Source organism: Rissa tridactyla, chromosome 4 (genome assembly GCF_028500815.1).
Source record: "Rissa tridactyla isolate bRisTri1 chromosome 4, bRisTri1.patW.cur.20221130, whole genome shotgun sequence".
NCBI lineage: Eukaryota > Metazoa > Chordata > Aves > Charadriiformes > Laridae > Rissa > Rissa tridactyla.
Genome location: NC_071469.1, coordinates 59,554,167 through 59,569,670, shown reverse-complemented (window position 1 = coordinate 59,569,670; position 15,504 = coordinate 59,554,167). Strand labels below are relative to the sequence as shown.

The following is a 15,504-nucleotide window of genomic DNA, read 5'->3' as shown; positions in this document are numbered from 1 at the left end:
TTATCACATTTCTTTTGAGGAATGAAGAACATGACTCTATAATGTCGCTCTGTCTGTTAATGACAACACTCTTCAGTTTCTTCATTGCCTTCCAAATGGTTTGCTGTGCCTGGACCCACCTACTGTGAAATTATTTTACCCTCAGAAGTGTCTCAGACCATTTTCTTGCCAAATAAATGTTTTTAGCACCTTACATTCTGTTCTTTAAAAGTATCAAAGAGGGTGAGCTATTAAGCCAAATTCCCCTCAGGATTTGAGAATGTGACTCTGTAATCTTGTGTAAAGAGGCATTAACAATATTAGTCTCAGTACTCTGCTTTTTCCATATTCCTGACTAGTCCCTGGTGTGGCCGTCCTTGCACAAGGAGAATTCTCATTAGCATTAACAGATTTATCAAATCATTCTAAAAAATACTGAGATTTGTAGAACAGTGCTCCTGTTACTTACAGAAACAGCATAATTTATTTTTATTTACTCATGCATGTAAGAGTTGCACAAAAAAACCCACCATTGGAATTGTGAATCAGCAATATTTTATAGTAGAGGATGCCTGGGTAGGGACCAAGGGTAGGATTTTAGGCATCTGGGCTATACTACTGTAAATAACCAAATTTATTTGTAAGCACTGCCTGTGTAAGAATTGTATGATAAAACCATTGAAGTGATGATTCACAACACTTAATGATAACAGACTAGTTTTTGCGGCAAAGGACCAGCAGTGAGATACTTAGAAATTTCAGGTTCTAAATTCACTTTTACATCAGCCTTTGCAGCATTATGGAAAGGGGACCACACAGACTCCTTGCCCAAGTTAGTCCACAGGAGGCAGTCCACCAGCTGGAACTGTTTTGCCCACGTTCTGTGCTCGTTTCCCAGTTCATAGAATCAAAGAATCACAGAATCATTTGGGTTGGAAGGGACCTTAAAGATCGTCTAGTTACTAACTTAGCCTGTAGGCATTAGTTATACTGGATTCTGGCCAGCAGGGAGTGATTTTTGTGATCAGGGAGTTCTATCTAGAGGGAGGTATCCAGTCTTTTTTTGATGTTCAAGCAATGTAGTGACAACAGACTGGACCACAAAATGTGAACCTAAAAGTGTCTTAGAGTAACGGACTTATTAAAGGACGTGTTTAGTAAAATGTCTGTTCCATTCAGTTTTGTCAGTAGAAGAAAAACACCTGAATAAGAAGTTCAAGATCTGCTCCTTACTCTGCGTTCTTTACCCTTTCATTCCTTGTTATCTTCATGAATTTTGAGTATGCACAACCAGTCAGCAAATGAAGAATCAGGTGCTTTTTAGACTATTAGTTACAACATTCACTTTTTTTTTCCGTGAATGTTGATATTTTAACTTCCCTTAATATTTCTTTGACTGCTTAAAATTTTTGTTAATTTGTTTTGATCAGTTTAATATAATTTGAAGATTATGTAAATGCATAGGGGCTTTTCTCCCTCAATTGCCTCTTCATTGCTTGAATTCCTTCATTGCTTGATTTCAGTGAAACACAAAGAATTATTTTGTATCACAAGAAGAATTCTGAAAACTGAGTGGTATCAAGAGTGAGGAAAACTCTACAGATTAAAGAATATCTGCTTTTAAAATCTAACAACCTGATAACCTTATGTATTCTGGATATTTGTGTCTATGACTTATGTAACACTATGGGTTTTGTTCCCGATTTAAATATTTTTATTTTCTTGTGATTGCTTTGGGCTATTTTTTTTTTGGTGTTTGAGTGTGAAAATAGCCTTTTGTTTGGAAACTGATTATATTTAACCGTTATAAAACTAGTGACAAATATGCGACTCATCAATAATTTTTTTATGTGGTATGGATTAAAAAGTAAATTTGTATTAAGGTGGATCATTTGCATGTTTTGAGATCAGCAATAGTGCAACAATATCAAATTTGAGAAGAGAGTGCTCAGAAGTTTTAGGTTTCCTATCACTGTTTATTGGAAGGAATAAGCTGTGGAATATGTTAAAATGTCGTTCCTACATAGGATAAGGACATTAATTTATTGATTAAAAAGAACTGTTAGACCATTCAGGTTTACTATTTGCCTCAAAGACTTTGTTAGTTCCAAAACTCTGTAATGAACGTCATTAATATCTGTCTTTTAAGTTTTTTAAAACAGATTGTAGAATTCTGTCTCTTAAAATGTACTTAAAAATAGAAAACGTTGTTGTTGGATAAAAGATAGGCTTTGGGAAACGAGTGTTTATACAGGATATTGCAACTCATCTTTTTATTTTAGTTCCTGTTCTAGAGTGTATTTAGTACAATGTGCTGGAGTACTATGAAATCATCCCACTTCTGTAATCCGTAATTTGGTGTGCACGCTATAACTTTTTCGGACAAGCATACAGGAGTCATCTACTATATCTTACTAATAGAAAAATACATCCTGATTTATTAATGCATCAATACTAATGAAGCAGTAGATATAGGTTATAGTGCAAATACCAATAGTGGGGGCTACTGCTAAGCAATTTCTAGTGACAAATTTTCCAAAAAATAGATGATTCTAACAATGGAGTTGTTAGAATGTTCAGTTTATACATTAATATGTGGGTAATGTTCTCATTTTCTCACTGAGAATCTATTTGCTAATAAACTGTCTCATGAGACTTGTTAAATAAGGCGTCTGCAAGTTGTATGCAGTATTTTTGATTTATTTAGTGCCAACAATCTAAGAATGTAAGCACTTAATAAATATTAGTAAAGTAAACATCTTTATTATATCTGTTTTATAGATGATTAAACAGTGGCCTGGAAAGGAGATGTGACCGTCAAACACTACACAGATCTGTTAAAGAAGGTGAGACGCGTTAACCTGAGTGGAAATAATATAGTAGGTGTGCTCTACCTGTCTTAATAACTGCTTTCTTTCCATAGCTACTAATGGACTTGTGGGAAGATGTGAAAACTCAATTCATATTTCATTTACTTGGAAACAAAACACAAAGTGATTATGCTCATGTAGTCAGCAAAAACCTCCAAAACTTTAAGCCACCAGTGTCTCTCAAATGGAGGAAGACTTTTTCTTCCTTTTACCTAGCTCTGTGAAATTAGGAATTTTCTGGTTAACAAGCCAATAATGAAAAATCCTTCTGCACTGCTGTTTCCACAATTCATATTCCAATTGGATAATCTTCTACCCCGACTTCTGTAAAACTTTGTGGGAAATTTATTGATTACTGCTTTCATAACAGAATTTTCAAGGAATTAATAAACTAAATGTTTCCATAGTTAAATGCAGTATGATCTCTAAGAATAAAGTCCAAGACATTTGAACTAATATTTTCAGGCTTAGGTGCTAAAATGTGGTTCCTTAACACCTTTATAGGCTCACAAACAATCAAATTGCTGACTATCTTCCAAAAAGTTCAAGTCACTTTTATTTTGGAATCTAAACATGCATTTAGGAATGCAGCTTTCAGGCGCTAATGGCTGATTTGCAGTAAATTTTAGTAGTTCTTTTGATGATCCATAAATGAAGTCCAGAAGGCTTATGAACTTTCTAAGTCCTCATCGCCACTAAATGTATAGAACTGCTGTATGTAAACTATTGTATTCTACCACGGTATCTATGGGCTCCTTGATACAGATGTGCATCCTGAGTGACTGTCAGAACAAGACCTAGGTGTGTATCCTTCCTGTTTCCCCGTTGCTCTGATGCTGTCATTTCTGTTGAATGGGAACCTAAAGATACGGGCAGAAAGCTTTCAGTTTGGACATTTTTCCAGTCTGAACAAAATCAGGGCAGCTGGATGACAAGGGTAAACTCTACTCCACATTTTAGGATCGCAAGTCATGAGATTTCTGTCCTGTTAATGTTTTAAAATAAATAGAGATCTCCTTACCGACTAGAATAGAATAATATCTCAGGGAAAAATTACGGCTGTATTTACCGAAGAATTTTCCAATCTTGCAAATTTTGGTGAAAATTTTATTGTTATATTTTTCAGAATTATCTTGGTTTCTAAAATTGATGATATAGAATGTAGAAACTACATTTAGTAACTTGGGTATATAGACTGTATAGCACTTTCGGGGAAAGATGGCAGTAAGCATCAGTGTTTTTTGGACAGTATTTTTTGTTGCAGAGGAACACTATTGGTAGAACTGGCAAAAAAGAGAACTAAGCAAGTACATGGGGGCAAATAAAGATAAAGGGCCACATCCTGTGAAGTGATGAACATGTTTTGAGGCGCTGACTGCCTTTAACTTAAAGAACGTGTGTATATGCATGTGTGTGGAACCAAAGAACCTTATTTGAACCTGTCTTTGGGTTATAGTCAAGTAGTTTAAGTCACAATGCTTGGGCTATGAAGTTACTTAATGCAAAAGAAAAAAAGGAGTATAGCTGCTTTGATTTTGATCTTGTTCATGTGATAAAAGTTCCAATAGCTTCGGATCCTACAGGCAGGTCCAAAGACCTTCACTAATTATATTTATATAAATGTTAATAACTATTTCAGTATTATTAACGATGGCAAGGTTTCAACTCATTAAAGGTGGGAAATTGGTGGGATTAATTTGCTCCAGCTTTTATTTGCCAAAAGAGCATTTTCCCAGCATTATTCTTTCTCCATATATTTTAACTCTGTAATTGTGGATCAAAGCCTGCTCAGCTTTGGTTTTATTAAGTGAATCTTACTGAAACAGAAACTCAGAAAGGCATTTTCTGCCAAAAAATGTAACTGGAGAAGTCACGATTGAGTTCAGCTTATTAAATCTGTTTACTCAGTGTGCCTAAGTCTTTTTGGAATTTAAAAAACCCCCAGGACACAAAGATGGGTATGCTTGGGCAGTGGGACATGACAAGTAGTACATTTTTAAAGAAATAGTCCTGGGAAGTAGGTCTGAGAAATATTGACAATACAGAACAATAAACAAGACCTCATAAATGTATTGCCTGGAATAATATGTGGCTCTATGAAATGCAAATTATTCATAAATTGTGAAAAATCAGAACTTCAAAGGCTTGCACTTTATGTTCATCTGAATATAAGAATTCCATCTGGTCCTGTATCCTGTCTCTGAAAATTGTCGATATATTTGTGCTTTCAAAAGAAGGTGTAAGAATTTTACAGGAAACTACTGAGATTGGTCTTTTCCTGAATGCTAATTGCTAATCTGCTTCAACTTTGAGTAGCTCTTTCCATAAAATGGCTATAAATAATGATAACAATTGTGAACATCCACTCTATTTATATTATTTCCATATGAATATTTACATATAAGTTCTTGACCTCATTCACTTCATGTCATTTAGAATATAAGATCAGCCACAGGAAATGAGACCAAAGGTCCATCTAGATTGATACTGCCTCTCACCTGCTATGTGAGAATTTTGTTTGGTGAGCCTCAATACTTGCAGAGTAACAAATAACAGATTATTCTTCTCTGTTAACTGTCTTAATTACATTAATGACATTAGTCATCTCAAAATTGACATTAGTCATCTTTTGCTTTCAGTCTTCTGGGTTTGTTTTTTTTTTTTGAAGTGAAGCATCTTGATGTGTTTTGTGTCTCTTTTGTGAAACTGTTCCATACTTCTGTTTATCTTTGATACTCTTTCTGTGGTTTAATAGAAGCTATAGTTTTTTAGAAACTAAAATTATAGTTTTAGAAGGTCTTTTTTTCCTGAGATGGGATGTCAGAACTACATACTTTGTAGATGTTGGGAACATGGTATGTTTATATTGTCTCAGAATAGTTTCTGTCCCTTTCCTAGTAGTTTATGTTCTTTGCCTTTTTGAATCCTGTTGCATATTGAACTGCTATTTTCAAACAATCATCCATAATGACTCCAAGACCACCTCTCATTATAGTAGTTGAGATCGTCTTTTTATATGTTTTCACCTTATGTGTTATGCTGCCTTTATTGATTTTATGCATCCATTATCCGTTTTAAGAACATCGGAATGATTATATTAGTCTAGACCAAAGGTTACTCTAGGCCAGCTTCCTGTCTCCAACGCTGGCTAAAATAAAATGCTGTTGGAAAAAAACAACATTAGAACAGGGCAATCATGTATTGTTACTTTGTCAGAATATTCTCCCCAGCTCCAGCAGTTTGCAGTTCAGGAAATTCCAGAGTCAGAGATACTGTCTTTGTAGTTAATGAATTTTATTTCCTGTTGCTCTGTACACTTCTGCAAATGCTAGGAGTAAGTTTTAGATTTGACTGTCCTGACTAATACTATTCTCTCCGTATGCTGTTAGTCTTAATTGAAGTAATTAAGCCAATTAATGTTCATCAAACTTTTAAGTTTCTGTAGTCACTCAGTTAATTGATCGTTCTACTTTTTTGGTCAGATCAAATGTAGATTATGTTTTTTCCGATCCTTTGTTAAATCCCAAACTGTTTAATTTCCTACTTTGGCATGTTACTAGTTTTTTTCACACAAGGTAGAAAGCTCTTATTTGAGGAAGAGATGAATGGAATTGGATCCATCCTTTGACTGTTTAAGCCAAGCATGCTGCTGCTGAAGCTGTAGAAATTCATGGTTATTCCAAATGCACTCTGTACTAGCTGCAACTGTTTAAGTAATTCGTATTTTTTGAGGAGATATGATATGAATATGGATAAAAACGGGAAGAAGTGATAAGTGTTTTGATTTAAAATCTTTCTGCTTAACCCTTTATTATGTTCACACAGGATTTTTGCAAAAATACTGTCCTTAAGCAAATGGTGTCTGGCTAAAGATCTGCCTGAAGATATGACAGTCTCTTGTCTAGTGTTACATGTAGGATTAGATCCTGCGTTATTGCAATTAATGAGAGTTTCTGCTTTGACCTTATTTATAAGGAGCGGGACCTTGGGCACCAATGTGCAGCTGGACACATTGAAAGATAGAAGTTATCTGGGGTGGGGTTTTGTGTGATCGAGTACAGAGATAAGAACTCTAGCACTATTTACATTTTCAGTGCTATTTAAGTGCTGAATTCCTAATGTGCATTCACGTTGCACAGTTTTAAGGGCAATGTGCAACCAGAAAAAAATGTGTGTCATTATTGTTTGAACAATTTAATATTTTAGGCGTGGTATGTATGTTGGTTGTGGCATATGGAAAGAACAGACCTGCAGTTTACCTTGTGGGAAGAGGAATCAGCTGCAATAATCTAGGCTTTTCTCCTGGTATTTCCCTATTATCCAGTAATCTCTTGGATGAGGAACAGTCCCCAATTTTATGTTCTCCCCTCTAAGTCTGGCACCTGCCCTAAATCTTTATTTATTTGGAGAAACAGGCCCCCCAAAAATGCCTTTCATATTTAGCTTTGCTGTTTCCATTTACTGCCTGATCAATCTTTCTAGAGGCTGTACTCTTTACCTCAAAGGTTATTGTTACTGGGGAAAAAAAGCTAAGTCCTAGGTATGTCCTCTGGTCTTAACCAATATCTGTCCCTGAACCACAAGTTCTTGAAATGAGTCCATGTTGGCTATTACAATGGGTTTGCTATGGCACAGGCATTCAAGATCCAAAATTTTGTCTTTGCAGTATTAGTAGAGGTGAGCTGTTGCTCCTTGCCTTATTACTCAGCATATGGCCTATAAGGAAGTTCTGTTGTTGAAAGGGAGTGCTTTGCAGATCTTTTGCAATTAATATAGTGCCTTTTGCTTCACATGTATTGAGGATTTAGTCCGAAGTTTTATTTCAGTTGTGCAGAACATGCGAAGGTTATGTCCCATGATCAAGCCTACATGCCTTGGTTTTCTCAATTAGGGACGTGTTTCTCAGGGGGTTTATCTCAGCTGGTTATTCAAGATGCAAACTCTGTGCAAAGGCAGCTATGCTCCAAAGTTTTCTTCTCAAAGGAGTTAAGAAGCCTTTTGTCTTTTCATCTTCTCCTGAGCATGCCATGAGAGCCAAAAATTTCTTGTGCCATTTGGGTACATAGAGTAATCATATGGGCGAGGTCTTCATATGGGATGTCATACACCCTAGCGATTTACTCTTTAAAGTCATGGGGAAAATCCTGGATGTTCACACAGTGCTTGTCTCCGACAGCATCAGTCTGTTATGCAGCTGTATTGGCTTTGGCAACATCCATAGTAGGACTGTATCCACTTTGGCTCATTCACTATTGCATCCTGAGTGTTTCTGACCTGGTGGCTCTGCTTCTTGCATCTTTTAGATTGTTAAGGCTACATTGGCTACATCAGCACTATACACGTTGTCCTGCCTACATGGTCCTACTTCCTGAAATCTCCTCTTTGATGCTTAAAATCTCTCCGGCTATCCCTGGCAGCAGGAGTGGCATTTGTTTGCTACTCAGGGATCTAAACTGTTCTGCTAGAAGGACTGGTGAGAAAATACAATTTTTGTCTCATCATTGAAATAAGAGCTTGTGCCAGGGAGTCTAAGCTATCAATGTCAGTACCCAGGGGTATGTATGTGTTTTACTCTAAAAGTGTCTGCTTCTTGAACTGGCTTACATGGATCAACCTCCTTTCTCATCAGGTTAAGTGGACTTGCTTATTTCTCAACATCGCTGCAGTGCTGGCTGCTGAGCTGTTTGCCTTTGTTTTCTAGGCACAGATTCAAACTGCTTGACAGGTTTCTTCTCTGTGTTCTTGTGTCCTAATACTTATTTTCTCTTTTTAATGGAGGCCAGATGGTCTCTCACACATCACATCACTCCAGGCTCTTCTTGATGCGGCAGACGTAAGTTCCCATTCTGTTGCATTACCTGTTCAATAGTGGCGATTTTCATAGCTGTAGAGCACTGGCCCCTTTAGGACATGCAATACTCATTGAGAATTTGCTGTTTAATCATTCCTTCATTTTCATTTCCAGAATTAAACTCCACTCCACTGTCTTAAGAATGCTTAGACCAGTTCTGTTTGCCAGGAGCCTTCTGTTGCAAAGGGAGCAATGTTTGACTGATTACTAATATTAGATGGTCTGTGCCTCCACAGTCTTTGAAGATTGTAAGCCTTGGCAAGGCATTACTCATTTCATTTATGTTTCCTTCCAGCCAGGGAACATGCAATAGATACAGGACCCTCCTATTTTCTGCGTTCTGTACTCAGTTTTTGGGTGGAGTATCTGGCTCCTGGAGGAGATTATTGAAATAACTGGCAAGCTAGGCATTCTGGCTTGGACATGTCTAGCAATCCAAGTACTCGAGAGGGGAAGTCAAACAGTATTTCAGAATGAATAAACTGTCTTTCATCAGAGTTAATTAATCACTGAAAGAGATAGATGGTAGTGCCTAATGGTAATATTCTATATGATGGCATTACCGTTAACCCTTAGAAAACACTTAGTTCTTTAGGGCGCATGATGTTTCTTGTCTTTTAAACATAATGGAATCTCTCTATAATGTCTCTGGTCTAGGCATTGCTAAGACACACACGTAAGTTCCCCATCTAAGCCTCCACAACTTTGCTGCGTAGCCATTGATTGCATTTTAATTTTACCATAATCTCAGGCTTTATGCAAACTTTAAAGTAACTAGTTTTAATATTTTCTGGAGATCTAAACATTGTAAGGGTATTTTTTCCAGTCAATCCTTGTTTATGGAATGCTGCAACTATGGTCTTGATCCAGAGTATTTAGCTAGAATTTAGTAAGGTGTCAGTATAAATTACAGAAGAAGCCTCTGTACAAAGGTTTCCTAGAAGTATAATCCTCTGAAGAGTTAATGATTCCAGACTGCTTTGCTGAATTAATTTTTGTATATATGTCTTGTGAACAAAAAAGATAATAATTGCATGTTTGGGTGCCTTATATTTGTCTTTTATTGGATTACAGAATAGCAATATCTCTTCATTACTGTGAGTTGTAGTGATAAACAATTGATCTATTCCAGAATATTTATCAGACCATTGTCCATTAAAGATAAACATTGTTCCAAGCGGGAAACAGTGAATATAATGAAAGGTGATTGTTTAGTGACTATTTGGGCATGTGAAATTCTAAGAGGTAATAAAGCCTTCAGAGCATAGTGATAATCAGTTTAAAACTGTGGAATGAAAATCATAATGATTAATTGTATGAATTAGTCTATGCTCATGAGCAGACGGAGCCAGCAATATCAGATTACTAACAGATAAGTATCTTCACATTGGAAAAATACATCAGTATTCACCTCAGTATTTTCTGGAAAAAAAAGTTTTGGCTTTTCTTTATTCACTCAAGGCTTTCTAAATACTTTTCTGTATATTATTTTGTCCTGATTTGAGGCCCAAACCATGACACATTTCTATTGTTTAGACTTTTGGTATAAAAATAATCCAAAATTCATTGATACAATTTTGTTCTCAGAGTTTGCTTTTCCCGAGGAAAAAAAGAGTTTTATTTGCCATCTAGCTTCAGTTAAAATTTGGCTAGAAATTTGGGTTGTTTTTTTTTCATTAGAAATGTTAGTTTGTTTCCATTCCAGCTGCAGGCTAACATCCATGCTTTGGGATAAATAGCAATGAGCCTTCTCACACTTTCTCAGAAGCTCTTTAAATAAACAGTAATTGTGTATGATAGGAGCAACACCATTACAACCTGTTGATGTCGGAAGTTCTTTCTTTTTTTTAAGAGGCATTCAGTTTCTACTTCATGGCTCAATAACTCTTCTCCAGATAACGTTTAACAATCACTAAAATATATGTCTATTAATGACATAGTATGAAATTCTATGAGAAAGAGCTATAGGAAGCGCCATTAGGATTTGCCCGGCGTGTTGGTAAGTGAGTAGCTAAATAGTGCTAGGATTCTGTCCCCAGTATTGCAGACTGGGAAAAAGCCCATAGCTTAGGAGACATCGTCTGTGTCAATGAAGAGATAGACCTTGAGCTGCAACTGGGATGCATCATAAGGCTGCCAAAAGACAGGGAAGAAAGTTCTGTTTAAGTTCTCTGATAGTAAAAGAGTGCTCTGAGTTGGTCTAAGTCCCAAGGTATACTAACTGCCAATGGCCCCAGTGAGCTGATCCAACAGCCACTGGAAAATCTCGTTTTTTGCCTTTTGATTGAGCCCAGTGCCTCATTAGCAATGGATAAAGGAGATGGAGGGCACAATGCTGGGGATGCACCATGGGAAAAAAAACTTCGCACTGCATTTTTCTTAGAGAACTGCAGGTGTCACTAAAAATCACAAAGACAAATCCATTCTCTGGAAGCCAGGACACGGGAAATCTGGGGAAGTGGTGAAAAAGATGAATCCTTTTCCAGTTGCGGAGTGTGATAAGCCAACATAACAGAAAACAGGGTATTTTTTTTCTTGATGTTAGCTCTGTCTCAGTGCTTTATGCATGTATGTCCTTAAAAAGTGCTAATTGTGGCTATAATTGGAGTTAGTAAGTTTTCCAAGTAGTCATTATGGTAAGAACAGTCTAAGAGGTTCAATTTCCATCTGTTACCAGATCCATGGCTTGAATAGCAAACTGATTTTTTTTTTCTTGAAATTGGCTTTGTTTCTTGTATTACACTTGTTTGTCACTGTGATCAGTATGTGGAAGATAAATACATGTCACTGTAAAATATTTTTTAAATTATTTTTAAATGCTTCTTCCTGAATAGCTGTAGGTCACCATTTCTGGTTCTTTCTCTAGATTCTCTAGTGGTGAATGTTGCTTATTTGTGTTTTCTTTCCATAACTCCTTCAGCTTGGTGTTCCTTTCTTAGGTCATCTCATAGGACACAAGGATCTATCTACTTAGTGAAAAGATACAGAAAATATCTTGATAAGCATGTTTTAATTGATATGACACTGAACACTGGAGAATGTAAGACAGTCTTGCAATAGTTCTCAATTCACTCTGCATCTTTGAGTTTTCTGCCTTTTAATTTTGACATGAAGTAATGTGTCAAGTTTCCTCCTCGCCTGGGAGACAAAAAGTCTGGGAGTATTTGTAGTCAATGATCTGTGACAGTGTCAAACAGTGTATCAAGAATTTAGTAAGACGATTACCTATGGACCATATTTTTTCTAAAACAATGGAAAATGATTGCTTCTAGCTTGAACACTTTTGACAACCAACAATCATCTTCCCACCTTTCCACCAGTAAGGGATGTCAAAGAAATCATTAAAGACCTACTTAGGGGGGAAAAAAGCAGGCAAGGAATAGAAAAAGAGATGGGCAGACAGAGAGAGAGCAGCAGGCTGAATCTGAAACGTCAGCGTGTGTCTCCTGCTGTGCAATGTGCTATAGTCTTGTTGCGCTAGAGGCTGTTGACTTCTGCCTCTGAATGGCTGTTAAATGGTGGATTATTTTAGAAAAGCTGTCTTTCCAGCATCAAACTGGTGCTGGTTGCCTTAACTTCCAGTTTCAGAACAGGTATGTTTTGTACGCAGTGATGCGACTGGCATATCCACTTCCAGAGTTGGAGGAAACGCTGGTCATTTATACATATGCAGAAGCAGTGTGAGGGCTAACTTTGAAAATGATTTGAGGAAGCTGTGTGATGACCATAGTGGAAGGTGCAATTACTTTTGTCAAATATCTGTGGCAAATATGAATTAACATCTCGTGAAATGTGTTAAAAAGTGTTTAGCAGAATTTATTACTTTGCTGTTTTATATCCTGCTGTTGGCACAACAAGTACAAGGGGTTAATTCCAGAGATATTTAATATCTCTGTCTTGCTGACTCTTTCTCATCCATCAGTGGTCTGTGGTAGCCTCTTCTTGAAGAGTCTATCCTAGGTAGTCCTGTAGTACATTTGGAAAGTTAATCCCATAGTTGAGTTCAGCTTCCACAGGAAACAGCATTAATAACGAAAAGTGCACTTTTCCAATTGAATTTCCATTTTTTCCAAAGTTTTCTGTACCTTGTTTAAACATCTTCAGCACATGTCTGAAGGACTAATACTTTCTAATATTTTTTTAAATACTTCAATTTTCTCCAATCATTTGTATTGTTCCGAAGCAATAAAGTATCATGCACATCTCTCTGTCTTTCTCTACCAGAATAAGTTCTACCCAGAGCTTTTCCATGTTAATTTTTCACTTTGTCGGTATTGCCTGAAAATCAAATGCCTTCTTGTTTACTTTGGCAGGCTGTTGAAGGTTATGACTGAGCCCCTCCGTTTTCTTTCTTTGTTACATTTACAGTAGTGATCAGAAACATGAAGCTTCCTTTATGTGTTTCTTTGCTGAGAATTCCTGTCAAACAACACTTGCGGACATAACCCTTCTTGGCACTTCCTGCCAAACTTTCATTATCTGATGCCTGTGTCATATTATCACTTATTCATTTCAGTCTCTTCTTATAATAGGGTCATATTGTGCCCTTAACAACGTTTTCATTACCTGTCTTTGACACCTTTCTCTTTCAGCTAAACATCTTTTGAAGATAGTTGAACACAATATTCAAAGATTCATTACACCATCAGTAACCTTTACACAGTTTATAATGTTTTTCAGCTTTTTTCCCTGCTGTTCTAGATTCTCAGTTTGATGACCTTCTGTGGAAGTTGCGAGACTCATTTGTTTTCCAAAAGATAGCAGTGGGTTTTGCATGACACTTACTCTAACTACAACATAATTTATATTCCCAGATTCAATATTTGGGTTTGGGGCTTTGCAGTTTGTCATAATAATGAAACTGGACTGTGAGGGCTTTCTGTATCTAGTTCATTTCACTGTTTAGTTCTTTAAGATTGTCACACTCTTGGGTTTCTAGAGCAGCAAAAGAATGATCAGATTTCATATAGGTTGATTTGATTAAAATATTATGACATGAGAAGTATTATGTATCATTGTCTAAAAATAATTTTAAAATTAAGTAAAAAAATCCAATAAAACACAAATATGTTCCTCGTACATTAATGTTTTTAATTGGTTGACAACTACATTTTGTTCTGTTCATGTAATAGTGTTTGCAAGTACCAAGTTGTTTAAGAATGCATTGCACTGCTTGGAATATTGGAAAATGTTATGGATGCGCTCATATTCATATGTATAATATGCATAAGTACTTGTTACATTATCATGTTACGTGAGCAATTTCTATGCATATAATATATATAAGTAATTGAGACAAATAAAGACTTTACAATTACCTCTCTGTGTAAAAGGTACCACTGGATGTAGAAATACTACCTAGAGTTACCTTTTACAAACATGAATGGGTGGTGAGAGGACGTTTATTGCACGTGCATCAAAAATTTTGCTGTCAACTCCCCCCAACCCCATCCAGCACCTCAAGAATGGCTTGTTGCCTTAAGGAAATACAAAGGAACAAGCGAAGGGGAAAGTCACTAAATACCAGAATGAGAACAACCACAAAATTTAAAAGAAGATGAAAAATAAAATATTTACAATTTCATAATAAACTGAAAATCAGATGGAAGTCAAACAGAAGGAAATAGTAAACCAGAAATGAGAACGTACAGAATAATTTATGTGTGTACACTGAGATATATTCAAAAGCAGGAATAATGTAATTAGTGATCAAAACTTGTAGATTCCTGCCATAAACTCATGTCTCTGTGAGATTTTGGCCATCTTCCTATGAGAAGGCAAGGCTTTTAGAAAGCGTGGAATTCTCACAGATGAGAAGAGACTTTAATGTTGGCACACAGATGCTTCATTGGCTTCTTAAGTTGTTGATCTAGAAACAGTTTTTATTCCAGTAAAATAATATATGGTAGATCTGCAGGCTGTGGAGCATCTCCACTTTTTCCTGCAAGAGAGAAGGCTTCAGGAGACTGAGTTTTCTTGGAAATGCAGAGCCATAGGAGAGGGTTCTTCTCCTTCAGCCTGACAGGGAGAGGAAGAAGAAAATGGTCAATTAGCCTGAAGTTCAGTGCTATTACTTTAGTACAGGGGATGGCAAAGATATTTTCTTCATATTGCCTTTCAGTTATGAAAAGCAGAGCCTTGATTCTATTCCTGAATATATTTTTTGTGTGTCTTTACGTAATCTTAAAGAGATACAAAATTTGTGGTCAGCAATGATTCCCAAGTACTTTTTATAAGTGCTAAGCACGCTGCCTTGCCCACATTCTGCTTTGCTGGCTACCTTCATTTTGTGCCCTATCGCTATTAAACAGTTCCAGGTGTCATCCCAGAAATGGTCGCACTTCATCGAGATAAGGTGAGCTTTGAATATAAAGGCCTGTCCTGAGATGTATTACGTGCCTGCAAATCCTATTGACCTCACTGGAAATTTGGAATCCTGTGTAGGAGAAGGCTGTAGGACAAGAAGTTAATTTTTATAAATACATTGACATGTTTTCCTTTGAGATTGACTCCTGAACTACCTTACAGTGCAGTTCATTGTCTAGCATTTGCCTTAGCAGTCCTGTCTTAGCTTATCCCGGAGCCAACATCTGTGTTCTTCCTTTAAATCCTTATTTGAGGGAAGCTGGCTCACTTGGCAGGCAGAGTCACCGGGACAAATATAACTGGACCTCAATGTAATTCCCTCATGGGCAGATGTAGGCTGACATTTTTGCTACTGCTTGTTGTTTGGTGGAAGGTAATCTCTTGCAAGGCCAGGTTGGGTGTTGGTTAGATTATAAAGCTTATATACAGTGGAAAACA

General features: G+C 36.6%; 1 long non-coding RNA gene across 1 annotated transcript in view; it reads left to right on the top strand.

Annotated features, from left to right (window-relative positions):
* LOC128909005 (uncharacterized) overlaps nucleotides 1–15,504 on the top strand; it is a 52,618-nt gene that overhangs the window by 21,352 nt on the left and 15,762 nt on the right. Inside the window, exon 2 of the long non-coding RNA XR_008466177.1 lies at nucleotides 2,761–2,825. This is a non-coding gene — a long non-coding RNA (uncharacterized LOC128909005). The remainder of the gene's footprint in view (nucleotides 1–2,760; nucleotides 2,826–15,504) is intronic.